We start from the raw sequence: 23,738 nt of genomic DNA, 5'->3' as shown, positions 1-23,738 counted from the left end.
CCCTGAAATAAAGAAGAACATGTGATAGCTTGCGCAAACAAGCTCAATAAAGATGGCAGTGGTGGGATTTGAACCCACGCCTCCTTAGAGACTGGAGCCTTAATCCAGCGCCTTAGACCGCTCGGCCACACTACCCAGCTCTGGCAAATTATTTGCACTTTCTCGTCAGTTACCTAGAGCGTCTGCACTTCCTTGTATTTTAGTCTTCTTTTTCATTTTCTTCTTTAAAATCTTTATCTATCTCACGTTGCTCTTGCGTCCTTCATCTTTTTTTTTTATTCTCTTTTTAAAAATCTTAATTTATCTGATGTTGCTCTTTCTTCCATCGTATAAACTTAGAATTAGTTTCTGCTTTTATGTCTGAAGCAGATTGAATTAGAAAAACACGGCAGATAATTGCAATAACAGACGTGGGAATTAGGGTAAAGGCTGGATTCCCTTTATTTGTCCGGTGTCCTTGGTGGCCTTGTTTGAAATTACATTACAGTTTTCTGTTGAGAAAAAGTTGCAGCGGTGGACTTTGAACCGAAAGACTGGGTTCTTAAATCCAGTTCTCTGGACAGCTCGGCCACAGTACCCACTGTTAAAATGGACTGCTTGGTCGTCGCACAGACCATCACAACTTTCCTTTTTTCCAATCAAGGATTTGATGTGAACAACCACCGGTAGGAGGTGCAACTGCCACCGCGGGAGCACAGGACTTGGTGGCTGGTTGGTTAAGGCGATGGACTACACTATTGAGTTGGAACCCCATCCGTGACACACAACATTGCTTATTTTCTCCCTTGCATGGGCGACATGAAAGTAAAAACCCTGAAATAAAGAAGAACATGTGATAGCTTGCGCAAACAAGCTCAATAAAGATGGCAGTGGTGGGATTTGAACCCACGCCTCCTTAGAGACTGGAGCCTTAATCCAGCGCCTTAGACCGCTCGGCCACACTACCCAGCTCTGGCAAATTATTTGCACTTTCTCGTCAGTTACCTAGAGCGTCTGCACTTCCTTGTATTTTAGTCTTCTTTTTCATTTTCTTCTTTAAAATCTTTATCTATCTCACGTTGCTCTTGCGTCCTTCATCTTTTTTTTTTGATTCTCTTTTTAAAAATCTTAATTTATCTGATGTTGCTCTTTCTTCCATCGTATAAACTTAGAATTAGTTTCTGCTTTTCTGTCTGAAGCAGATTGAATTAGAAAAACATGGCAGATAATTGCAATAACAGACTCGGGATTTAGGGTAAAGGCTGGATTCCCTTTATTTATTTGTCCGGTGCCCTTGGTGGCCTTGTTTGAAATTACATTACAGTTTTCTGTTGAGAAAAAGTTGCAGCGGTGGACTTTGAACCGACCTCCGAAGACTGGGTCCTTAAATCCAGTTCTCTGGACAGCTCGGCCACAGTACCCACTGTTAAAATGGACTGCTTGGTCGTCGCACAGACCATCACAACTTTCCTTTTTTCCAATCAAGGATTTGATGTGAACAACCACCGGTAGGAGGTGCAACTGCCACCGCGGGAGCACAGGACTTGGTGGCTGGTTGGTTAAGGCGATGGACTACACTATTGAGTTGGAACCCCATCCGTGACACACAACATTGCTTATTTTCTCCCTTGCATGGGCGACATGAAAGTAAAAACCCTGAAATAAAGAAGAACATGTGATAGCTTGCGCAAACAAGCTCAATAAAGATGGCAGTGGTGGGATTTGAACCCACGCCTCCTTAGAGACTGGAGCCTTAATCCAGCGCCTTAGACCGCTCGGCCACACTACCCAGCTCTGGCAAATTATTTGCACTTTCTCGTCAGTTACCTAGAGCGTCTGCACTTCCTTGTATTTTAGTCTTCTTTTTCATTTTCTTCTTTAAAATCTTTATCTATCTCACGTTGCTCTTGCGTCCTTCATCTTTTTTTGATTCTCTTTTTAAAAATCTTAATTTATCTGATGTTGCTCTTTCTTCCATCGTATAAACTTAGAATTAGTTTCTGCTTTTCTGTCTGAAGCAGATTGAATTAGAAAAACATGGCAGATAATTGCAATAACAGACTCGGGATTTAGGGTAAAGGCTGGATTCCCTTTATTTGTCCGGTGTCCCTTGGTGGCCTTGTTTGAAATTACATTACAGTTTTCTGTTGAGAAAAAGTTGCAGCGGTGGACTTTGAACCCACACCTCCGAAAGACTGGGTCCTTAAATCCAGTTCTCTGGACAGCTCGGCCACAGTACCCACTGTTAAAATGGACTGCTTGGTCGTCGCACAGACCATCACAACTTCCCTTTTTTCCAATCAAGGATTTGATGTGAACAACCACCGGTAGGAGGTGCAACTGCCACCGCGGGCACAGGACTTGGTGGCTGGACTTGGTGGCTGGTTGGTTAAGGCGATGGACTACACTATTGAGTTGGAACCCCATCCGTGACACACAACATTGCTTATTTTCTCCCTTGCATGGGCGACATGAAAGTAAAAACCCTGAAATAAAGAAGAACATGTGATATCTTGCGCAAACAAGCTCAATAAAGATGGCAGTGGTGGGATTTGAACCCACGCCTCCTTAGAGACTGGAGCCTTAATCCAGCGCCTTAGACCGCTCGGCCACACTACCCAGCTCTGGCAAATTATTTGCACTTTCTCGTCAGTTACCTAGAGCGTCTGCACTTCCTTGTATTTTAGTCTTCTTTTTCATTTTCTTCTTTAAAATCTTTATCTATCTCATGTTGCTCTTGCGTCCTTCATCTTTTTTGATTCTCTTTTTAAAAATCTTAATTTATCTGATGTTGCTCTTTCTTCCATCGTATAAACTTAGAATTAGTTTCTGCTTTTATGTCTGAAGCAGATTGAATTAGAAAAACATGGCAGATAATTGCAATAACAGACTGGGATTTAGGGTAAAGGCTGGATTCCCTTTATTTGTCCGGTGTCCTTGGTGGCCTTGTTTGAAATTACATTACAGTTTTCTGTTGAGAGAAAAAGTTGCAGCGGTGGACTTTGAACCCAAACCTCCGAAAGACTGGGTCCTTAAATCCAGTTCTCTGGACAGCTCGGCCACAGTACCCACTGTTAAAATGGACTGCTTGGTCGTCGCACAGACCATCACAACTTTCCTTTTTTCCAATCAAGGATTTGATGTGAACAACCACCGGTAGGAGGTGCAACTGCCACCGCGGGAGCACAGGACTTGGTGGCTGGTTGGTTAAGGCGATGGACTACACTATTGAGTTGGAACCCCATCCGTGACACACAACATTGCTTCTTTTCTCCCTTGCATGGGCGACATGAAAGTAAAAACCCTAAAATAAAGCAGAACATGTGACAGCTTGCGCAAACAAGCTCATTAAAGATGGCAGTGGTGGGATTTGAACCCACGCCTCCTTAGAGACTGGAGCCTTAATCCAGCGCCTTAGACCGCTCGGCCACACTACCCAGCTCTGGCAAATTATTTGCACTTTCTCGTCAGTTACCTAGAGCGTCTGCACTTCCTTGTATTTTAGTCTTCTTTTTCATTTTCTTCTTTAAAATCTTTATGTATCTCATGTTGCTCTTGCGTCCTTCATCTTTTTTTGATTCTCTTTTTAAAAATCTTAATTTATCTGATGTTGCTCATTCTTCCATCGTATAAACTTAGAATTAGTTTCAGTTTTTATGTCTGAAGCAGATTGAATTAGAAAAACACGGCAGATAATTGCAAAAACAGACTTGGGATTTAGGGTAAAGGCTGGATTCCCTTTATTTGTCCGGTGTCCTTGGTGGCCTTGTTTGAAATTACATGACAGTTTTCTGTTGAGAAAAACATGCAGCGGTGGACTTTGAACCCAAACCTCCGAAAGACTGGGTCCTTAAATCCAGTTCTCTGGACAGCTCGGCCACAGTACCCACTGTTAAAATGGACTGCTTGGTCGTCGCACAGACCATCACAACTTTCCTTTTTTTTCAATCAAGGATTTGATGAACAACCACCGGTAGGAGGTGCAACTGCCACCGCGGGAGCACAGGACTTGGTGGCTGGTTGGTTAAGGCGATGGACTACACTATTGAGTTGGAACCCCATCCGTGACACACAACATTGCTTATTTTCTCCCTTGCATGGGCGACATGAAAGTAAAAACCCTGAAATAAAGCAGAACATGTGATAGCTTGCGCAAACAAGCTCAATAAAGATGGCAGTGGTGGGATTTGAACCCACGCCTCCTTAGAGACTGGAGCCTTAATCCAGCGCCTTAGACCGCTCGGCCACACTACCCAGCTCTGGCAAATTATTTGCACTTTCTCGTCAGTTACCTAGAGCGTCTGCACTTCCTTGTATTTTAGTCTTCTTTTTCATTTTCTTCTTTAAAATCTTTATGTATCTCATGTTGCTCTTGCGTCCTTCATCTTTTTTTGATTCTCTTTTTAAAAATCTTAATTTATCTGATGTTGCTCTTTCTTCCATCGTATAAACTTAGAATTAGTTTCTGCTTTTATGTCTGAAGCAGATTGAATTAGAAAAACATGGCAGATAATTGCAATAACAGACGTGGGATTTAGGGTAAAGGCTGGATTCCCTTTATTTGTCCGGTGTCCTTGGTGGCCTTGTTTGAAATTACATTACAGTTTTCTGTTGAGAAAAAGTTGCAGCGGTGGACTTTGAACCCACACCTCCGAAAGACTGGGTCCTTAAATCCAGTTCTCTGGACAGCTCGGCCACAGTACCCACTGTTAAAATGGACTGCTTGGTCGTCGCACAGACCATCACAACTTTCCTTTTTTCCAATCAAGGATTTGATGAACAACCACCGGTAGGAGGTGCAACTGCCACCGCGGGGCACAGGACTTGGTGGCTGGTTGGTTAAGGCGATGGACTACACTATTGAGTTGGAACCCCATCCGTGACACACAACATTGCTTCTTTTCTCCCTTGCATGGGCGACATGAAAGTAAAAACCCTGAAATAAAGCAGAACATGTGATAGCGCGCAAACAAGCTCAATAAAGATGGCAGTGGTGGGATTTGAACCCACGCCTCCTTAGAGACTGGAGCCTTAATCCAGCGCCTTAGACCGCTCGGCCACACTACCCAGCTCTGGCAAATTATTTGCACTTTCTCGTCAGTTACCTAGAGCGTCTGCACTTCCTTGTATTTTAGTCTTCTTTTTCATTTTCTTCTTTAAAATCTTTATGTATCTCATGTTGCTCTTGCGTCCTTCATCTTTTTTTTTTTGATTCTCTTTTTAAAAATCTTAATTTATCTGATGTTGCTCTTTCTTCCATCGTATAAACTTAGAATTAGTTTCTGCTTTTATGTCTGAAGCAGATTGAATTAGAAAAACACGGCAGATAATTGCAATAACAGACGTGGGAATTAGGGTAAAGGCTGGATTCCCTTTATTTGTCCGGTGTCCTTGGTGGCCTTGTTTGAAATTACATTACAGTTTTCTGTTGAGAAAAAGTTGCAGCGGTGGACTTTGAACCCAACACCTCCGAAAGACTGGGTCCTTAAATCCAGTTCTCTGGACAGCTCGGCCACAGTACCCACTGTTAAAATGGACTGCTTGGTCGTCGCACAGACCATCACAACTTTCCTTTTTTCCAATCAAGGATTTGATGTGAACAACCACCGGTAGGAGGTGCAACTGCCACCGCGGGGCACAGGACTTGGTGGCTGGTTGGTTAAGGCGATGGACTACACTATTGAGTTGGAACCCCATCCGTGACACACAACATTGCTTCTTTTCTCCCTTGCATGGGCGACATGAAAGTAAAAACCCTGAAATAAAGCAGAACATGTGATAGCTTGCGCAAACAAGCTCAATAAAGATGGCAGTGGTGGGATTTGAACCCACGCCTCCTTAGAGACTGGAGCCTTAATCCAGCGCCTTAGACCGCTCGGCCACACTACCCAGCTCTGGCAAATTATTCACACTTTCTCGTCAGTTACCTAGAGCGTCTGCACTTCCTTGTATTTTAGTCTTCTTTTTCATTTTCTTCTTTAAAATCTTTATGTATCTCATGTTGCTCTTGCGTCCTTCATCTTTTTTTGATTCTCTTTTTAAAAATCTTAATTTATCTGATGTTGCTCTTTCTTCCATCGTATAAACTTAGAATTAGTTTCTGCTTTTATGTCTGAAGCAGATTGAATTAGAAAAACACGGCAGATAATTGCAATAACAGACGTGGGAATTAGGGTAAAGGCTGGATTCCCTTTATTTGTCCGGTGTCCTTGGTGGCCTTGTTTGAAATTACATTACAGTTTTCTGTTGAGAAAAAGTTGCAGCGGTGGACTTTGAACCAACACCTCCGAAAGACTGGGTCCTTAAATCCAGTTCTCTGGACAGCTCGGCCACAGTACCCACTGTTAAAATGGACTGCTTGGTCGTCGCACAGACCATCACAACTTTCCTTTTTTTTTTCCAATCAAGGATTTGATGTGAACAACCACCGGTAGGAGGTGCAACTGCCACCGCGGGGCACAGGACTTGGTGTGGTGGTTGGTTAAGGCGATGGACTACACTATTGAGTTGGAACCCCATCCGTGACACACAACATTGCTTCTTTTCTCCCTTGCATGGGCGACATGAAAGTAAAAACCCTGAAATAAAGCAGAACATGTGATAGCTTGCGCAAACAAACTCAATAAAGATGGCAGTGGTGGGATTTGAACCCACGCCTCCTTAGAGACTGGAGCCTTAATCCAGCGCCTTAGACCGCTCGGCCACACTACCCAGCTCTGGCAAATTATTCACACTTTCTCGTCAGTTACCTAGAGCGTCTGCACTTCCTTGTATTTTAGTCTTCTTTTTCATTTTCTTCTTTAAAATCTTTATGTATCTCATGTTGCTCTTGCGTCCTTCATCTTTTTTTGATTCTCTTTTTAAAAATCTTAATTTATCTGATGTTGCTCTTTCTTCCATCGTATAAACTTAGAATTAGTTTCTGCTTTTATGTCTGAAGCAGATTGAATTAGAAAAACACGGCAGATAATTGCATAACAGACGTGGGATTTAGGGTAAAGGCTGGATTCCCTTTATTTGTCCGGTGTCCTTGGTGGCCTTGTTTGAAATTACATTACAGTTTTCTGTTGAGAAAAAGTTGCAGCGGTGGACTTTGAACCAACACCTCCGAAAGACTGGGTCCTTAAATCCAGTTCTCTGGACAGCTCGGCCACAGTACCCACTGTTAAAATGGACTGCTTGGTCGTCGCACAGACCATCACAACTTTCCTTTTTTCCAATCAAGGATTTGATGTGAACAACCACCGGTAGGAGGTGCAACTGCCACCGCGGGGGCACAGGACTTGGTGGCTGGTTGGTTAAGGCGATGGACTACACTATTGAGTTGGAACCCCATCCGTGACACACAACATTGCTTCTTTTCTCCCTTGCATGGGCGACATGAAAGTAAAAACCCTGAAATAAAGCAGAACATGTGATAGCTTGCGCAAACAAACTCAATAAAGATGGCAGTGGTGGGATTTGAACCCACCTCCTTAGAGACTGGAGCCTAAATCCAGCGCCTTAGACCGCTCGGCCACACTACCCAGCTCTGGCAAATTATTCACACTTTCTCATCAGTTACCTAGAGCGTCTGCACTTCCTTGTATTTTAGTCTTCTTTTTCATTTTCTTCTTTAAAATCTTTATGTATCTCATGTTGCTCTTGCGTCCTTCATCTTTTTTTTTTCTCTTTTTAAAAATCTTAATTTATCTGATGTTGCTCTTTCTTCCATCGTATAAACTTAGAATTAGTTTCTGCTTTTATGTCTGAAGCAGATTGAATTAGAAAAACACGGCAGATAATTGCAATAACAGACGTGGGAATTAGGGTAAAGGCTGGATTCCCTTTATTTGTCCGGTGTCCTTGGTGGCCTTGTTTGAAATTACATTACAGTTTTCTGTTGAGAAAAAGTTGCAGCGGTGGACTTTGAACCGACACCTCCGAAAGACTGGGTCCTTAAATCCAGTTCTCTGGACAGCTCGGCCACAGTACCCACTGTTAAAATGGACTGCTTGGTCGTCGCACAGACCATCACAACTTTCCTTTTTTCCAATCAAGGATTTTACATGAACAACCACCGGTAGGAGGTGCAAATGACACCGCGGGGGCACAGGACTTGGTGGCTGGTTGGTTAAGGCGATGGACTACACTATTGAGTTGGAACCCCATCCGTGACACACAACATTGCTTATTTTCTCCCTTGCATTGCCCTACATGAAAGTAAAACACTGAAATAAAGTAGAACATGTGATAGCTTGCGCAAACAAACTCAATAAAGATGGCAGTGGTGGGATTTGAACCCACGCCTCCTTAGAGACTGGAGCCTTAATCCAGCGCCTTAGACCGCTCGGCCACACTACCCAGCTCTGGCAGACTATTCACAGTTTCTCATCAGTTACCTAGAGCGTCTGCACTTCCTTGTATTTTAGTCTTCTTTTTCATTTTCTTCTTTAAAATCTTTATGTATCTCATGTTGCTCTTGCGTCCTTCATCTTTTTTTGATTCTCTTTTTAAAAATCTTAATTTATCTGATGTTGCTCTTTCTTCCATCGTATAAACTTAGAATTAGTTTCTGCTTTTATGTCTGAAGCAGATTGAATTAGAAAAACACGGCAGATAATTGCAATAACAGACGTGGGAATTAGGGTAAAGGCTGGATTCCCTTTATTTGTCCGGTGTCCTTGGTGGCCTTGTTTGAAATTACATTACAGTTTTCTGTTGAGAAAAAGTTGCAGCGGTGGACTTTGAACCGAACCTCCGAAAGACTGGGTCCTTAAATCCAGTTCTCTGGACAGCTCGGCCACAGTACCCACTGTTAAAATGGACTGCTTGGTCGTCGCACAGACCATCACAACTTTCCTTTTTTCCAATCAAGGATTTGACGTGAACAACCACCGGTAGGAGGTGCAACTGCCACCGCGGGGCACAGGACTTGGTGGCTGGTTGGTTAAGGCGATGGACTACACTATTGAGTTGGAACCCCATCCGTGACACACAACATTGCTTCTTTTCTCCCTTGCATGGGCGACATGAAAGTAAAAACCCTGAAATAAAGCAGAACATGTGATAGCTTGCGCAAACAAACTCAATAAAGATGGCAGTGGTGGGATTTGAACCCACGCCTCCTTAGAGACTGGAGCCTAAATCCAGCGCCTTAGACCGCTCGGCCACACTACCCAGCTCTGGCAAACTATTCACACTTTCTCATCAGTTACCTAGAGCGTCTGCACTTCCTTGTATTTTAGTCTTCTTTTTCATTTTCTTCTTTAAAATCTTTATGTATCTCATGTTGCTCTTGCGTCCTTCATCTTTTTTTGATTCTCTTTTTAAAAATCTTAATTTATCTGATGTTGCTCTTTCTTCCATCGTATAAACTTAGAATTAGTTTCTGCTTTTATGTCTGAAGCAGATTGAATTAGAAAAACACGGCAGATAATTGCAATAACAGACGTGGGAATTAGGGTAAAGGCTGGATTCCCTTTATTTGTCCGGTGTCCTTGGTGGCCTTGTTTGAAATTACATTACAGTTTTCTGTTGAGAAAAAGTTGCAGCGGTGGACTTTGAACCGAACACCTCCGAAAGACTGGGTCCTTAAATCCAGTTCTCTGGACAGCTCGGCCACAGTACCCACTGTTAAAATGGACTGCTTGGTCGTCGCACAGACCATCACAACTTTCCTTTTTTCCAATCAAGGATTTGATGTGAACAACCACCGGTAGGAGGTGCAACTGCCACCGCGGGGCACAGGACTTGGTGGCTGGTTGGTTAAGGCGATGGACTACACTATTGAGTTGGAACCCCATCCGTGACACACAACATTGCTTCTTTTCTCCCTTGCATGGGCGACACATGAAAGTGAAAACCCTAAAAACCCTGAAATAAAGCAGAACATGTGATAGCTTGCGCAAACAAACTCAATAAAGATGGCAGTGGTGGGATTTGAACCCACGCCTCCTTAGAGACTGGAGCCTAAATCCAGCGCCTTAGACCGCTCGGCCACACTACCCAGCTCTGGCAAACTATTCACACTTTCTCATCAGTTACCTAGAGCGTCTGCACTTCCTTGTATTTTAGTCTTCTTTTTCATTTTCTTCTTTAAAATCTTTATGTATCTCATGTTGCTCTTGCGTCCTTCATCTTTTTTGATTCTCTTTTTAAAAATCTTAATTTATCTGATGTTGCTCTTTCTTCCATCGTATAAACTTAGAATTAGTTTCTGCTTTTATGTCTGAAGCAGATTGAATTAGAAAAACACGGCAGATAATTGCAATAACAGACGTGGGAATTAGGGTAAAGGCTGGATTCCCTTTATTTGTCCGGTGTCCTTGGTGGCCTTGTTTGAAATTACATTACAGTTTTCTGTTGAGAAAAAGTTGCAGCGGTGGACTTTGAACCGAACCTCCGAAAGACTGGGTCCTTAAATCCAGTTCTCTGGACAGCTCGGCCACAGTACCCACTGTTAAAATGGACTGCTTGGTCGTCGCACAGACCATCACAACTTTCCTTTTTTCCAATCAAGGATTTGATGTGAACAACCACCGGTAGGAGGTGCAACTGCCACCGCGGGGCACAGGACTTGGTGGCTGGTTGGTTAAGGCGATGGACTACACTATTGAGTTGGAACCCCATCCGTGACACACAACATTGCTTCTTTTCTCCCTTGCATGGGCGACATGAAAGTAAAAACCCTGAAATAAAGCAGAACATGTGATAGCTTGCGCAAACAAACTCAATAAAGATGGCAGTGGTGGGATTTGAACCCACGCCTCCTTAGAGACTGGAGCCTAAATCCAGCGCCTTAGACCGCTCGGCCACACTACCCAGCTCTGGCAAACTATTCACACTTTCTCATCAGTTACCTAGAGCGTCTGCACTTCCTTGTATTTTAGTCTTCTTTTTCATTTTCTTCTTTAAAATCTTTATGTATCTCATGTTGCTCTTGCGTCCTTCATCTTTTTTTGATTCTCTTTTTAAAAATCTTAATTTATCTGATGTTGCTCTTTCTTCCATCGTATAAACTTAGAATTAGTTTCTGCTTTTATGTCTGAAGCAGATTGAATTAGAAAAACACGGCAGATAATTGCAATAACAGACGTGGGAATTAGGGTAAAGGCTGGATTCCCTTTATTTGTCCGGTGTCCTTGGTGGCCTTGTTTGAAATTACATTACAGTTTTCTGTTGAGAAAAAGTTGCAGCGGTGGACTTTGAACCGAACACCTCCGAAAGACTGGGTCCTTAAATCCAGTTCTCTGGACAGCTCGGCCACAGTACCCACTGTTAAAATGGACTGCTTGGTCGTCGCACAGACCATCACAACTTTCCTTTTTCCAATCAAGGATTTGATGTGAACAACCACCGGTAGGAGGAGGTGCAACTGCCACCGCGGGGGCACAGGACTTGGTGGCTGGTTGGTTAAGGCGATGGACTACACTATTGAGTTGGAACCCCATCCGTGACACACAACATTGCTTCTTTTCTCCCTTGCATGGGCGACATGAAAGTAAAAACCCTGAAATAAAGCAGAACATGTGATAGCTTGCGCAAACAAACTCAATAAAGATGGCAGTGGTGGGATTTGAACCCACGCCTCCTTAGAGACTGGAGCCTAAATCCAGCGCCTTAGACCGCTCGGCCACACTACCCAGCTCTGGCAAATTATTCACACTTTCTCATCAGTTACCTAGAGCGTCTGCACTTCCTTGTATTTTAGTCTTCTTTTTCATTTTCTTCTTTAAAATCTTTATGTATCTCATGTTGCTCTTGCGTCCTTCATCTTTTTTTGATTCTCTTTTTAAAAATCTTAATTTATCTGATGTTGCTCTTTCTTCCATCGTATAAACTTAGAATTAGTTTCTGCTTTTATGTCTGAAGCAGATTGAATTAGAAAAACACGGCAGATAATTGCAATAACAGACGTGGGAATTAGGGTAAAGGCTGGATTCCCTTTATTTGTCCGGTGTCCTTGGTGGCCTTGTTTGAAATTACATTACAGTTTTCTGTTGAGAAAAAGTTGCAGCGGTGGACTTTGAACCAAACCTCCGAAAGACTGGGTCCTTAAATCCAGTTCTCTGGACAGCTCGGCCACAGTACCCACTGTTAAAATGGACTGCTTGGTCGTCGCACAGACCATCACAACTTTCCTTTTTCCAATCAAGGATTTGACGTGAACAACCACCGGTAGGAGGTGCAACTGCCACCGCGGGGGCACAGGACTTGGTGGCTGGTTGGTTAAGGCGATGGACTACACTATTGAGTTGGAACCCCATCCGTGACACACAACATTGCTTCTTTTCTCCCTTGCATGGGCGACATGAAAGTAAAAACCCTGAAATAAAGCAGAACATGTGATAGCTTGCGCAAACAAACTATAAAGATGGCAGTGGTGGGATTTGAACCCACGCCTCCTTAGAGACTGGAGCCTAAATCCAGCGCCTTAGACCGCTCGGCCACACTACCCAGCTTTGGCAAACTATTCACACTTTCTCATCAGTTACCTAGAGCGTCTGCACTTCCTTGTATTTTAGTCTTCTTTTTCATTTTCTTCTTTAAAATCTTTATGTATCTCATGTTGCTCTTGCGTCCTTCATCTTTTTTGATTCTCTTTTTAAAAATCTTAATTTATCTGATGTTGCTCTTTCTTCCATCGTATAAACTTAGAATTAGTTTCTGCTTTTATGTCTGAAGCAGATTGAATTAGAAAAACACGGCAGATAATTGCAATAACAGACGTGGGAATTAGGGTAAAGGCTGGATTCCCTTTATTTGTCCGGTGTCCTTGGTGGCCTTGTTTGAAATTACATTACAGTTTTCTGTTGAGAAAAAGTTGCAGCGGTGGACTTTGAACCGAACCTCCGAAAGACTGGGTCCTTAAATCCAGTTCTCTGGACAGCTCGGCCACAGTACCCACTGTTAAAATGGACTGCTTGGTCGTCGCACAGACCATCACAACTTTCCTTTTTTCCAATCAAGGATTTGATGTGAACAACCACCGGTAGGAGGTGCAACTGCCACCGCGGGGCACAGGACTTGGTGGCTGGTTGGTTAAGGCGATGGACTACACTATTGAGTTGGAACCCCATCCGTGACACACAACATTGCTTCTTTTCTCCCTTGCATGGGCGACATGAAAGTAAAAACCCTGAAATAAAGCAGAACATGTGATAGCTTGCGCAAACAAACTCAATAAAGATGGCAGTGGTGGGATTTGAACCCACGCCTCCTTAGAGACTGGAGCCTAAATCCAGCGCCTTAGACCGCTCGGCCACACTACCCAGCTCTGGCAAACTTTTCACACTTTCTCATCAGTTACCTAGAGCGTCTGCACTTCCTTGTATTTTAGTCTTCTTTTTCATTTTCTTCTTCTTTAAAATCTTTATGTATCTCATGTTGCTCTTGCGTCCTTCATCTTTTTTTGATTCTCTTTTTAAAAATCTTAATTTATCTGATGTTGCTCTTTCTTCCATCGTATAAACTTAGAATTAGTTTCTGATTTTATGTCTGAAGCAGATTGAATTAGAAAAACACGGCAGATAATTGCAATAACAGACGTGGGAATTAGGGTAAAGGCTGGATTCCCTTTATTTGTCCGGTGTCCTTGGTGGCCTTGTTTGAAATTACATTACAGTTTTCTGTTGAGAAAAAGTTGCAGCGGTGGACTTTGAACCGAAACCTCCGAAGACTGGGTCCTTAAATCCAGTTCTCTGGACAGCTCGGCCACAGTACCCACTGTTAAAATGGACTGCTTGGTCGTCGCACAGACCATCACAACTTTCCTTTTTTCCAATCAAGGATTTGACGTGAACAACCACCGGTAGGAGGTGCAACTGCCACCGCGGGGGCACAGGACTTGGTGGCTGGTTGGTTAACGATGGACTACACTATTGAGTTGGAACCCCATCCGTGACACACAACATTGCTTCTTTTCTCCCTTGCATGGGCGACATGAAAGTAAAAACCCTGAAATAAAGCAGAACATGTGATAGCTTGCGCAAACAAACTCAATAAAGATGGCAGTGGTGGGATTTGAACCCACGCCTCCTTAGAGACTGGAGCCTAAATCCAGCGCCTTAGACCGCTCGGCCACACTACCCAGCTTTGGCAAACTATTCACACTTTCTCATCAGTTACCTAGAGCGTCTGCACTTCCTTGTATTTTAGTCTTCTTTTTCATTTTCTTCTTTAAAATCTTTATGTATCTCATGTTGCTCTTGCGTCCTTCATCTTTTTTTGATTCTCTTTTTAAAAATCTTAATTTATCTGATGTTGCTCTTTCTTCCATCGTATAAACTTAGAATTAGTTTCTGCTTTTATGTCTGAAGCAGATTGAATTAGAAAAACACGGCAGATAATTGCAATAGGAATTAGGGTAAAGGCTGGATTCCCTTTATTTGTCCGGTGTCCTTGGTGGCCTTGTTTGAAATTACATTACAGTTTTCTGTTGAGAAAAAGTTGCAGCGGTGGACTTTGAACCGAAACCTCCGAAAGACTGGGTCCTTAAATCCAGTTCTCTGGACAGCTCGGCCACAGTACCCACTGTTAAAATGGACTGCTTGGTCGTCGCACAGACCATCACAACTTTCCTTTTTTCCAATCAAGGATTTGATGTGAACAACCACCGGTAGGAGGTGCAACTGCCACCGCAGGGCACAGGACTTGGTGGCTGGTTGGTTAAGGCGATGGACTACACTATTGAGTTGGAACCCCATCCGTGACACACAACATTGCTTCTTTTCTCCCTTGCATGGGCGACATGAAAGTAAAAACCCTGAAATAAAGCAGAACATGTGATAGCTTGCGCAAACAAACTCAATAAAGATGGCAGTGGTGGGATTTGAACCCACGCCTCCTTAGAGACTGGAGCCTAAATCCAGCGCCTTAGACCGCTCGGCCACACTACCCAGCTCTGGCAAATTATTCACACTTTCTCATCAGTTACCTAGAGCGTCTGCACTTCCTTGTATTTTAGTCTTCTTTTTCATTTTCTTCTTTAAAATCTTTATGTATCTCATGTTGCTCTTGCGTCCTTCATCTTTTTTTGATTCTCTTTTTAAAAATCTTAATTTATCTGATGTTGCTCTTTCTTCCATCGTATAAACTTAGAATTAGTTTCTGCTTTTATGTCTGAAGCAGATTGAATTAGAAAAACACGGCAGATAATTGCAATAACAGACGTGGGAATTAGGGTAAAGGCTGGATTCCCTTTATTTGTCCGGTGTCCTTGGTGGCCTTGTTTGAAATTACATTACAGTTTTCTGTTGAGAAAAAGTTGCAGCGGTGGACTTTGAACCGAACCTCCGAAGACTGGGTCCTTAAATCCAGTTCTCTGGACAGCTCGGCCACAGTACCCACTGTTAAAATGGACTGCTTGGTCGTCGCACAGACCATCACAACTTTCCTTTTTCCAATCAAGGATTTGATGTGAACAACCACCGGTAGGAGGTGCAACTGCCACCGCGGGGGCACAGGACTTGGTGGCTGGTTGGTTAAGGCGATGGACTACACTATTGAGTTGGAACCCCATCCGTGACACACAACATTGCTTCTTTTCTCCCTTGCATGGGCGACATGAAAGTAAAAACCCTGAAATAAAGCAGAACATGTGATAGCTTGCGCAAACAAACTCAATAAAGATGGCAGTGGTGGGATTTGAACCCACGCCTCCTTAGAGACTGGAGCCTTAATCCAGCGCCTTAGACCGCTCGGCCACACTACCCAGCTCTGGCAAATTATTCACACTTTCTCATCAGTTACCTAGAGCGTCTGCACTTCCTTGTATTTTAGTCTTCTTTTTCATTTTCTTCTTTAAAATCTTTATGTATCTCATGTTGCTCTTGCGTCCTTCATCTTTTTTTGATTCTCTTTTTAAAAATCTTAATTTATCTGATGTTGCTCTTTCTTCCATCGTATAAACTTAGAATTAGTTTCTGATTTTATGTCTGAAGCAGATTGAATTAGAAAAACACGGCAGATAATTGCAATAACAGACGTGGGAATTAGGGTAAAGGCTGGATTCCCTTTATTTGTCCGGTGTCCTTGGTGGCCTTGTTTGAAATTACATTACAGTTTTCTGTTGAGAAAAAGTTGCAGCGGTGGACTTTGAACCGAAAGACTGGGTCCTTAAATCCAGTTCTCTGGACAGCTCGGCCACAGTACCCACTGTTAAAATGGACTGCTTGGTCGTCGCACAGACCATCACAACTTTCCTTTTTTCCAATCAAGGATTTGACGTGAACAACCACCGGTAGGAGGTGCAACTGCCACCGCGGGAGCACAGGACTTGGTGGCTGGTTGGTTAAGGCGATGGACTACACTATTGAGTTGGAACCCCATCCGTGACACACAACATTGCTTCTTTTCTCCCTTGCATGGGCGACATGAAAGTAAAAACCCTGAAATAAAGCAGAACATGTGATAGCTTGCGCAAACAAACTCAATAAAGATGGCAGTGGTGGGATTTGAACCCACGCCTCCTTAGAGACTGGAGCCTAAATCCAGCGCCTTAGACCGCTCGGCCACACTACCCAGCTCTGGCAAATTATTCACACTTTCTCATCAGTTACCTAGAGCGTCTGCACTTCCTTGTATTTTAGTCTTCTTTTTCATTTTCTTCTTTAAAATCTTTATGTATCTCATGTTGCTCTTGCGTCCTTCATCTTTTTTTGATTCTCTTTTTAAAAATCTTAATTTATCTGATGTTGCTCTTTCTTCCATCGTATAAAACTTAGAATTAGTTTCTGCTTTTATGTCTGAAGCAGATTGATTAGAAAAAAACACGGCAGATAATTGCAATAACAGACGTGGGAATTAGGGTAAAGGCTGGATTCCCTTTATTTGTCCGGTGTCCTTGGTGGCCTTGTTTGAAATTACATTACAGTTTTCTGTTGAGAAAAAGTTGCAGCGGTGGACTTTGAACCGAACCTCCGAAAGACTGGGTCCTTAAATCCAGTTCTCTGGACAGCTCGGCCACAGTACCCACTGTTAAAATGGACTGCTTGGTCGTCGCACAGACCATCACAACTTTCCTTTTTTCCAATCAAGGATTTGATGTGAACAACCACCGGTAGGAGGTGCAACTGCCACCGCAGGGGCACAGGACTTGGTGGCTGGTTGGTTAAGGCGATGGACTACACTATTGAGTTGGAACCCCATCCGTGACACACAACATTGCTTCTTTTCTCCCTTGCATGGGCGACATGAAAGTAAAAACCCTGAAATAAAGCAGAACATGTGATAGCTTGCGCAAACAAACTCAATAAAGATGGCAGTGGTGGGATTTGAACCCACGCCTCCTTAGAGACTGGAGCCTTAATCCAGCGCCTTAGACCGCTCGGCCACACTACCCAGCTCTGGCAAATTATTCACACTTTCTCATCAGTTACCTAGAGCGTCTGCACTTCCTTGTATTTTAGTCTTCTTTTTCATTTTCTTCTTTAAAATCTTTATGTATCTCATGTTGCTCTTGCGTCCTTCATCTTTTTTTGATTCTCTTTTTAAAAATCTTAATTTATCTGATGTTGCTCTTTCTTCCATCGTATAAACTTAGAATTAGTTTCTGATTTTATGTCTGAAGCAGATTGAATTAGAAAAACACGGCAGATAATTGCAATAACAGACGTGGGAATTAGGGTAAAGGCTGGATTCCCTTTATTTGTCCGGTGTCCTTGGTGGCCTTGTTTGAAATTACATTACAGTTTTCTGTTGAGAAAAAGTTGCAGCGGTGGACTTTGAACCGAAAAGACTGGGTCCTTAAATCCAGTTCTCTGGACAGCTCGGCCACAGTACCCACTGTTAAAATGGACTGCTTGGTCGTCGCACAGACCATCACAACTTTCCTTTTTTCCAATCAAGGATTTGATGTGAACAACCACCGGCAGGATGTGCAACTGCCACCGCAGGGGCACAGGACTTGGTGGCTGGTTGGTTAAGGCGATGGACTACACTATTGAGTTGGAACCCCATCCGTGACACACAACATTGCTTCTTTTCTCCCTTGCATGGGCGACATGAAAGTAAAAACCCTGAAATAAAGCAGAACATGTGATAGCTTGCGCAAACAAACTCAATAAAGATGGCAGTGGTGGGATTTGAACCCACGCCTCCTTAGAGACTGGAGCCTAAATCCAGCGCCTTAGACCGCTCGGCCACACTACCCAGCTCTGGCAAACTATTCACACTTTCTCGTCAGTTACCTAGAGCGTCTGCACTTCCTTGTATTTTAGTCTTCTTTTTCATTTTCTTCTTTAAAATCTTTATGTATCTCATGTTGCTCTTGCGTCCTTCATCTTTTTTTTTATTCTCTTTTTAAAAATCTTAATTTATCTGATGTTGCTCTTTCTTCCATCGTATAAACTTAGAATTAGTTTCTGCTTTTATGTCTGAAGCAGATTGAATTAGAAAAACACGGCAGATAATTGCAATAACAGACGTGGGAATTAGGGTAAAGGCTGGATTCCCTTTATTTGTCCGGTGTCCTTGGTGGCCTTGTTTGAAATTACATTACAGTTTTCTGTTGAGAAAAAGTTGCAGCGGTGGACTTTGAACCGAACCTCCGAAAGACTGGGTCCTTAAATCCAGTTCTCTGGACAGCTCGGCCACAGTACCCACTGTTAAAATGGACTGCTTGGTCGTCGCACAGACCATCACAACTTTCCTTTTTTCCAATCAAGGATTTGATGTGAACAACCACCGGTAGGAGGTGCAACTGCCACCGCAGGGGCACAGGACTTGGTGGCTGGTTGGTTAAGGCGATGGACTACACTATTGAGTTGGAACCCCATCCGTGACACACAACATTGCTTCTTTTCTCCCTTGCATGGGCGACATGAAAGTAAAAACCCTGAAATAAAGCAGAACATGTGATAGCTTGCGCAAACAAACTCAATAAAGATGGCAGTGGTGGGATTTGAACCCACGCCTCCTTAGAGACTGGAGCCTAAATCCAGCGCCTTAGACCGCTCGGCCACACTACCCAGCTCTGGCAAATTATTCACACTTTCTCATCAGTTACCTAGAGCGTCTGCACTTCCTTGTATTTTAGTCTTCTTTTTCATTTTCTTCTTTAAAATCTTTATGTATCTCATGTTGCTCTTGCGTCCTTCATCTTTTTTTGATTCTCTTTTTAAAAATCTTAATTTATCTGATGTTGCTCTTTCTTCCATCGTATAAACTTAGAATTAGTTTCTGCTTTTATGTCTGAAGCAGATTGAATTAGAAAAACACGGCAGATAATTGCAATAACAGACGTGGGAATTAGGGTAAAGGCTGGATTCCCTTTATTTGTCCGGTGTCCTTGGTGGCCTTGTTTGAAATTACATTACAGTTTTCTGTTGAGAAAAAGTTGCAGCGGTGGACTTTGAACCGACACCTCCGCAAGACTGGGTCCTTAAATCCAGTTCTCTGGACAGCTCGGCCACAGTACCCACTGTTAAAATGGACTGCTTGGTCGTCGCACAGACCATCACAACTTTCCTTTTTTCCAATCAAGGATTTGATGTGAACAACCACCGGCAGGATGTGCAACTGCCACCGCAGGGGCACAGGACTTGGTGGCTGGTTGGTTAAGGCGATGGACTACACTATTGAGTTGGAACCCCATCCGTGACACACAACATTGCTTCTTTTCTCCCTTGCATGGGCGACATGAAAGTAAAAACCCTGAAATAAAGCAGAACATGTGATAGCTTGCGCAAACAAACTCAATAAAGATGGCAGTGGTGGGATTTGAACCCACGCCTCCTTAGAGACTGGAGCCTAAATCCAGCGCCTTAGACCGCTCGGCCACACTACCCAGCTCTGGCAAACTATTCACACTTTCTCATCAGTTACCTAGAGCGTCTGCACTTCCTTGTATTTTAGTCTTCTTTTTCATTTTCTTCTTTAAAATCTTTATGTATCTCATGTTGCTCTTGCGTCCTTCATCTTTTTTTGATTCTCTTTTTAAAAATCTTAATTTATCTGATGTTGCTCTTTCTTCCATCGTATAAACTTAGAATTAGTTTCTGATTTTATGTCTGAAGCAGATTGAATTAGAAAAACACGGCAGATAATTGCAATAACAGACGTGGGAATTAGGGTAAAGGCTGGATTCCCTTTATTTGTCCGGTGTCCTTGGTGGCCTTGTTTGAAATTACATTACAGTTTTCTGTTGAGAAAAAGTTGCAGCGGTGGACTTTGAACCACACCTCCGAAAGACTGGGTCCTTAAATCCAGTTCTCTGGACAGCTCGGCCACAGTACCCACTGTTAAAATGGACTGCTTGGTCGTCGCACAGACCATCACAACTTTCCTTTTTTCCAATCAAGGATTTGATGAACAACCACCGGTAGGAGGTGCAACTGCCACCGCAGGGGCACAGGACTTGGTGGCTGGTTGGTTAAGGCGATGGACTACACTATTGAGTTGGAACCCCATCCGTGACACACAACATTGCTTCTTTTCTCCCTTGCATGGGCGACATAAAAGTAAAAACCCTGAAATAAAGCAGAACATGTGATAGCTTGCGCAAACAAACTCAATAAAGATGGCAGTGGTGGGATTTGAACCCACGCCTCCTTAGAGACTGGAGCCTTAATCCAGCACCTTAGACCGCTCGGCCACACTACCCAGCTCTGTCAAACTATTCACACTTTCTCGTCAGTTACCTAGAGCGTCTGCACTTCCTTGTATTTTAGTCTTCTTTTTCATTTTCTTCTTTAAAATCTTTATGTATCTCATGTTGCTCTTGCGTCCTTCATCTTTTTTTGATTCTCTTTTTAAAAATCTTAATTTATCTGATGTTGCTCATTCTTCCATCGTATAAACTTAGAATTAGTTTCTGATTTTATGTCTGAAGCAGATTGAATTAGAAAAACACGGCAGATAATTGCAATAACAGACGTGGGAATTAGGGTAAAGGCTGGATTCCCTTTATTTGTCCGGTGTCCTTGGTGACCTTGTTTGAAATTACATTACAGTTTTCTGTTGAGAAAAATTTGCAGCGGTGGACTTTGAACCGACACCTCCGCAAGACTGGGTCCTTAAATCCAGTTCTCTGGACAGCTCGGCCACAGTACCCACTGTTAAAATGGACTGCTTGGTCGTCGCACAGACCATCACAACTTTCCTTTTTTCCAATCAAGGATTTGATGTGAACAACCACCGGCAGGATGTGCAACTGCCACCGCAGGGGCACAGGACTTGGTGGCTGGTTGGTTAAGGCGATGGACTACACTATTGAGTTGGAACCCCATCCGTGACACACAACATTGCTTCTTTTCTCCCTTGCATGGGCGACATGAAAGTAAAAACCCTGAAATAAAGCAGAACATGTGATAGCTTGCGCAAACAAACTCAATAAAGATGGCAGTGGTGGGATTTGAACCCACGCCTCCTTAGAGACTGGAGCCTAAATCCAGCGCCTTAGACCACTCGGCCACACTACCCAGCTCTGGCAAACTATTCACACTTTCTCGTCAGTTACCTAGAGCGTCTGCACTTCCTTGTATTTTAGTCTTCTTTTTCATTTTCTTCTTTAAAATCTTTATGTATCTCATGTTGCTCTTGCGTCCTTCATCTTTTTTTGATTCTCTTTTTAAAAATCTTAATTTATCTGATGTTGCTCTTTCTTCCATCGTATAAACTTAGAATTAGTTTCTGCTTTTATGTCTGAAGCAGATTGAATTAGAAAAACACGGCAGATAATTGCAATAACAGACGTGGGAATTAGGGTAAAGGCTGGATTCCCTTTATTTGTCCGGTGTCCTTGGTGGCCTTGTTTGAAATTACATTACAGTTTTCTGTTGAGAAAAAGTTGCAGCGGTGGACTTTGAACCGAAAGACTGGGTCCTTAAATCCAGTTCTCTGGACAGCTCGGCCACAGTACCCACTGTTAAAATGGACTGCTTGGTCGTCGCACAGACCATCACAACTTTCCTTTTTCCAATCAAGGATTTGATGTGAACAACCACCGGTAGGAGGTGCAACTGCCACCGCAGGGGCACAGGACTTGGTGGCTGGTTGGTTAAGGCGATGGACTACACTATTGAGTTGGAACCCCATCCGTGACACACAACATTGCTTCTTTTCTCCCTTGCATGGGCGACATGAAAGTAAAAACCCTGAAATAAAGCAGAACATGTGATAGCTTGCGCAAACAAACTCAATAAAGATGGCAGTGGTGGGATTTGAACCCACGCCTCCTTAGAGACTGGAGCCTAAATCCAGCGCCTTAGACCGCTCGGCCACACTACCCAGCTCTGGCAAACTATTCACACTTTCTCGTCAGTTACCTAGAGCGTCTGCACTTCCTTGTATTTTAGTCTTCTTTTTCATTTTCTTCTTTAAAATCTTTATGTATCTCATGTTGCTCTTGCGTCCTTCATCTTTTTTTGATTCTCTTTTTAAAAATCTTAATTTATCTGATGTTGCTCTTTCTTCCATCGTATAAACTTAGAATTAGTTTCTGCTTTTATGTCTGAAGCAGATTGAATTAGAAAAACACGGCAGATAATTGCAATAACAGACGTGGGAATTAGGGTAAAGGCTGGATTCCCTTTATTTGTCCGGTGTCCTTGGTGGCCTTGTTTGAAATTACATTACAGTTTTCTGTTGAGAAAAAGTTGCAGCGGTGGACTTTGAACCGAACCTCCGAAAGACTGGGTCCTTAAATCCAGTTCTCTGGACAGCTCGGCCACAGTACCCACTGTTAAAATGGACTGCTTGGTCGTCGCACAGACCATCACAACTTTCCTTTTTTCCAATCAAGGATTTGATGTGAACAACCACCGGCAGGATGTGCAACTGCCACCGCAGGGGCACAGGACTTGGTGGCTGGTTGGTTAAGGCAATGGACTACACTATTGAGTTGGAACCCCATCCGTGACACACAACATTGCTTCTTTTCTCCCTTGCATTGCCCTACATGAAAGTAAAACGCTGAAATAAAGCAGAACATGTGATAGCTTGCGCAAACAAACTCAATAAAGATGGCAGTGGTGGGATTTGAACCCACGCCTCCTTAGAGACTGGAGCCTAAATCCAGCGCCTTAGACCACTCGGCCACACTACCCAGCTCTGGCAAACTATTCACACTTTCTCGTCAGTTACCTAGAGCGTCTACACTTCCTTGTATTTTAGTCTTCTTTTTCATTTTCTTCTTTAAAATCTTTATGTATCTCATGTTGCTCTTGCGTCCTTCATCTTTTTTTGATTCTCTTTTTAAAAATCTTAATTTATCTGATGTTTCTCTTTCTTCCATCGTATAAACTTAGAATTAGTTTCTGCTTTTATGTCTGAAGCAGATTGAATTAGAAAAACACGGCAGATAATTGCAATAACAGACGTGGGAATTAGGGTAAAGGCTGGATTCCCTTTATTTGTCCGGTGTCCTTGGTGGCCTTGTTTGAAATTACATTACAGTTTTCTGTTGAGAAAAAGTTGCAGCGGTGGACTTTGAACCCAACACCTCCGAAAGACTGGGTCCTTAAATCCAGTTCTCTGGACAGCTCGGCCACAGTACCCACTGTTAAAATGGACTGCTTGGTCGTCGCACAGACCATCACAACTTTCCTTTTTTCCAATCAAGGATTTGATGTGAACAACCACCGGTAGGAGGTGCAACTGCCACCGCAGGGAGCACAGGACTTGGTGGCTGGTTGGTTAAGGCGATGGACTACACTATTGAGTTGGAACCCCATCCGTGACACACAACATTGCTTCTTTTCTCCCTTGCATGGGCGACATGAAAGTAAAAACCCTGAAATAAAGCAGAACATGTGATAGCTTGCGCAAACAAACTCAAT

At 43.1% G+C, this 23,738-nt stretch overlaps 29 non-coding genes across 29 annotated transcripts; all 29 read right to left on the bottom strand.

The window, feature by feature from the left end:
- Positions 1-53: 53 nt before the first annotated feature.
- trnal-aag lies at positions 54-135 on the bottom strand. The gene has a single exon. It is a non-coding gene; the product is annotated as a tRNA-Leu (tRNA).
- Positions 136-864: 729 nt separating this feature from the next.
- Positions 865-946, bottom strand: trnal-aag. The gene has a single exon. It is a non-coding gene; the product is annotated as a tRNA-Leu (tRNA).
- A 740-nt stretch (positions 947-1,686) lies between these two features.
- On the bottom strand, positions 1,687-1,768 carry trnal-aag. Its single transcript has one exon. It is a non-coding gene; the product is annotated as a tRNA-Leu (tRNA).
- Positions 1,769-2,516: 748 nt separating this feature from the next.
- On the bottom strand, positions 2,517-2,598 carry trnal-aag. The gene has a single exon. It is a non-coding gene; the product is annotated as a tRNA-Leu (tRNA).
- A 736-nt stretch (positions 2,599-3,334) lies between these two features.
- On the bottom strand, positions 3,335-3,416 carry trnal-aag. Its single transcript has one exon. It is a non-coding gene; the product is annotated as a tRNA-Leu (tRNA).
- Positions 3,417-4,151: 735 nt separating this feature from the next.
- Positions 4,152-4,233, bottom strand: trnal-aag. The gene has a single exon. It is a non-coding gene; the product is annotated as a tRNA-Leu (tRNA).
- Positions 4,234-4,964: 731 nt separating this feature from the next.
- Positions 4,965-5,046, bottom strand: trnal-aag. Its single transcript has one exon. It is a non-coding gene; the product is annotated as a tRNA-Leu (tRNA).
- A 740-nt stretch (positions 5,047-5,786) lies between these two features.
- Positions 5,787-5,868, bottom strand: trnal-aag. The gene has a single exon. It is a non-coding gene; the product is annotated as a tRNA-Leu (tRNA).
- Positions 5,869-6,608: 740 nt separating this feature from the next.
- trnal-aag lies at positions 6,609-6,690 on the bottom strand. The gene has a single exon. It is a non-coding gene; the product is annotated as a tRNA-Leu (tRNA).
- A 735-nt stretch (positions 6,691-7,425) lies between these two features.
- trnal-uag lies at positions 7,426-7,505 on the bottom strand. The gene has a single exon. It is a non-coding gene; the product is annotated as a tRNA-Leu (tRNA).
- A 735-nt stretch (positions 7,506-8,240) lies between these two features.
- trnal-aag lies at positions 8,241-8,322 on the bottom strand. The gene has a single exon. It is a non-coding gene; the product is annotated as a tRNA-Leu (tRNA).
- A 734-nt stretch (positions 8,323-9,056) lies between these two features.
- Positions 9,057-9,138, bottom strand: trnal-uag. Its single transcript has one exon. It is a non-coding gene; the product is annotated as a tRNA-Leu (tRNA).
- Positions 9,139-9,885: 747 nt separating this feature from the next.
- trnal-uag lies at positions 9,886-9,967 on the bottom strand. The gene has a single exon. It is a non-coding gene; the product is annotated as a tRNA-Leu (tRNA).
- Positions 9,968-10,700: 733 nt separating this feature from the next.
- On the bottom strand, positions 10,701-10,782 carry trnal-uag. Its single transcript has one exon. It is a non-coding gene; the product is annotated as a tRNA-Leu (tRNA).
- Positions 10,783-11,521: 739 nt separating this feature from the next.
- On the bottom strand, positions 11,522-11,603 carry trnal-uag. The gene has a single exon. It is a non-coding gene; the product is annotated as a tRNA-Leu (tRNA).
- Positions 11,604-12,335: 732 nt separating this feature from the next.
- On the bottom strand, positions 12,336-12,417 carry trnal-uag. The gene has a single exon. It is a non-coding gene; the product is annotated as a tRNA-Leu (tRNA).
- Positions 12,418-13,150: 733 nt separating this feature from the next.
- Positions 13,151-13,232, bottom strand: trnal-uag. Its single transcript has one exon. It is a non-coding gene; the product is annotated as a tRNA-Leu (tRNA).
- Positions 13,233-13,968: 736 nt separating this feature from the next.
- trnal-uag lies at positions 13,969-14,050 on the bottom strand. The gene has a single exon. It is a non-coding gene; the product is annotated as a tRNA-Leu (tRNA).
- A 726-nt stretch (positions 14,051-14,776) lies between these two features.
- trnal-uag lies at positions 14,777-14,858 on the bottom strand. The gene has a single exon. It is a non-coding gene; the product is annotated as a tRNA-Leu (tRNA).
- A 733-nt stretch (positions 14,859-15,591) lies between these two features.
- Positions 15,592-15,673, bottom strand: trnal-aag. The gene has a single exon. It is a non-coding gene; the product is annotated as a tRNA-Leu (tRNA).
- Positions 15,674-16,400: 727 nt separating this feature from the next.
- Positions 16,401-16,482, bottom strand: trnal-uag. The gene has a single exon. It is a non-coding gene; the product is annotated as a tRNA-Leu (tRNA).
- Positions 16,483-17,219: 737 nt separating this feature from the next.
- trnal-aag lies at positions 17,220-17,301 on the bottom strand. Its single transcript has one exon. It is a non-coding gene; the product is annotated as a tRNA-Leu (tRNA).
- Positions 17,302-18,029: 728 nt separating this feature from the next.
- Positions 18,030-18,111, bottom strand: trnal-uag. The gene has a single exon. It is a non-coding gene; the product is annotated as a tRNA-Leu (tRNA).
- Positions 18,112-18,847: 736 nt separating this feature from the next.
- On the bottom strand, positions 18,848-18,929 carry trnal-uag. Its single transcript has one exon. It is a non-coding gene; the product is annotated as a tRNA-Leu (tRNA).
- A 736-nt stretch (positions 18,930-19,665) lies between these two features.
- Positions 19,666-19,747, bottom strand: trnal-uag. Its single transcript has one exon. It is a non-coding gene; the product is annotated as a tRNA-Leu (tRNA).
- A 733-nt stretch (positions 19,748-20,480) lies between these two features.
- Positions 20,481-20,562, bottom strand: trnal-aag. The gene has a single exon. It is a non-coding gene; the product is annotated as a tRNA-Leu (tRNA).
- A 736-nt stretch (positions 20,563-21,298) lies between these two features.
- trnal-uag lies at positions 21,299-21,380 on the bottom strand. The gene has a single exon. It is a non-coding gene; the product is annotated as a tRNA-Leu (tRNA).
- A 726-nt stretch (positions 21,381-22,106) lies between these two features.
- On the bottom strand, positions 22,107-22,188 carry trnal-uag. The gene has a single exon. It is a non-coding gene; the product is annotated as a tRNA-Leu (tRNA).
- A 735-nt stretch (positions 22,189-22,923) lies between these two features.
- Positions 22,924-23,005, bottom strand: trnal-uag. Its single transcript has one exon. It is a non-coding gene; the product is annotated as a tRNA-Leu (tRNA).
- Positions 23,006-23,738: the final 733 nt, after the last annotated feature.

The sequence above is a fragment of the Oncorhynchus gorbuscha genome, unplaced genomic scaffold (genome assembly GCF_021184085.1).
Source record: "Oncorhynchus gorbuscha isolate QuinsamMale2020 ecotype Even-year unplaced genomic scaffold, OgorEven_v1.0 Un_scaffold_2686, whole genome shotgun sequence".
Lineage (NCBI taxonomy): Eukaryota > Metazoa > Chordata > Actinopteri > Salmoniformes > Salmonidae > Oncorhynchus > Oncorhynchus gorbuscha.
This window is presented reverse-complemented; position numbering and strand designations above follow the sequence as displayed.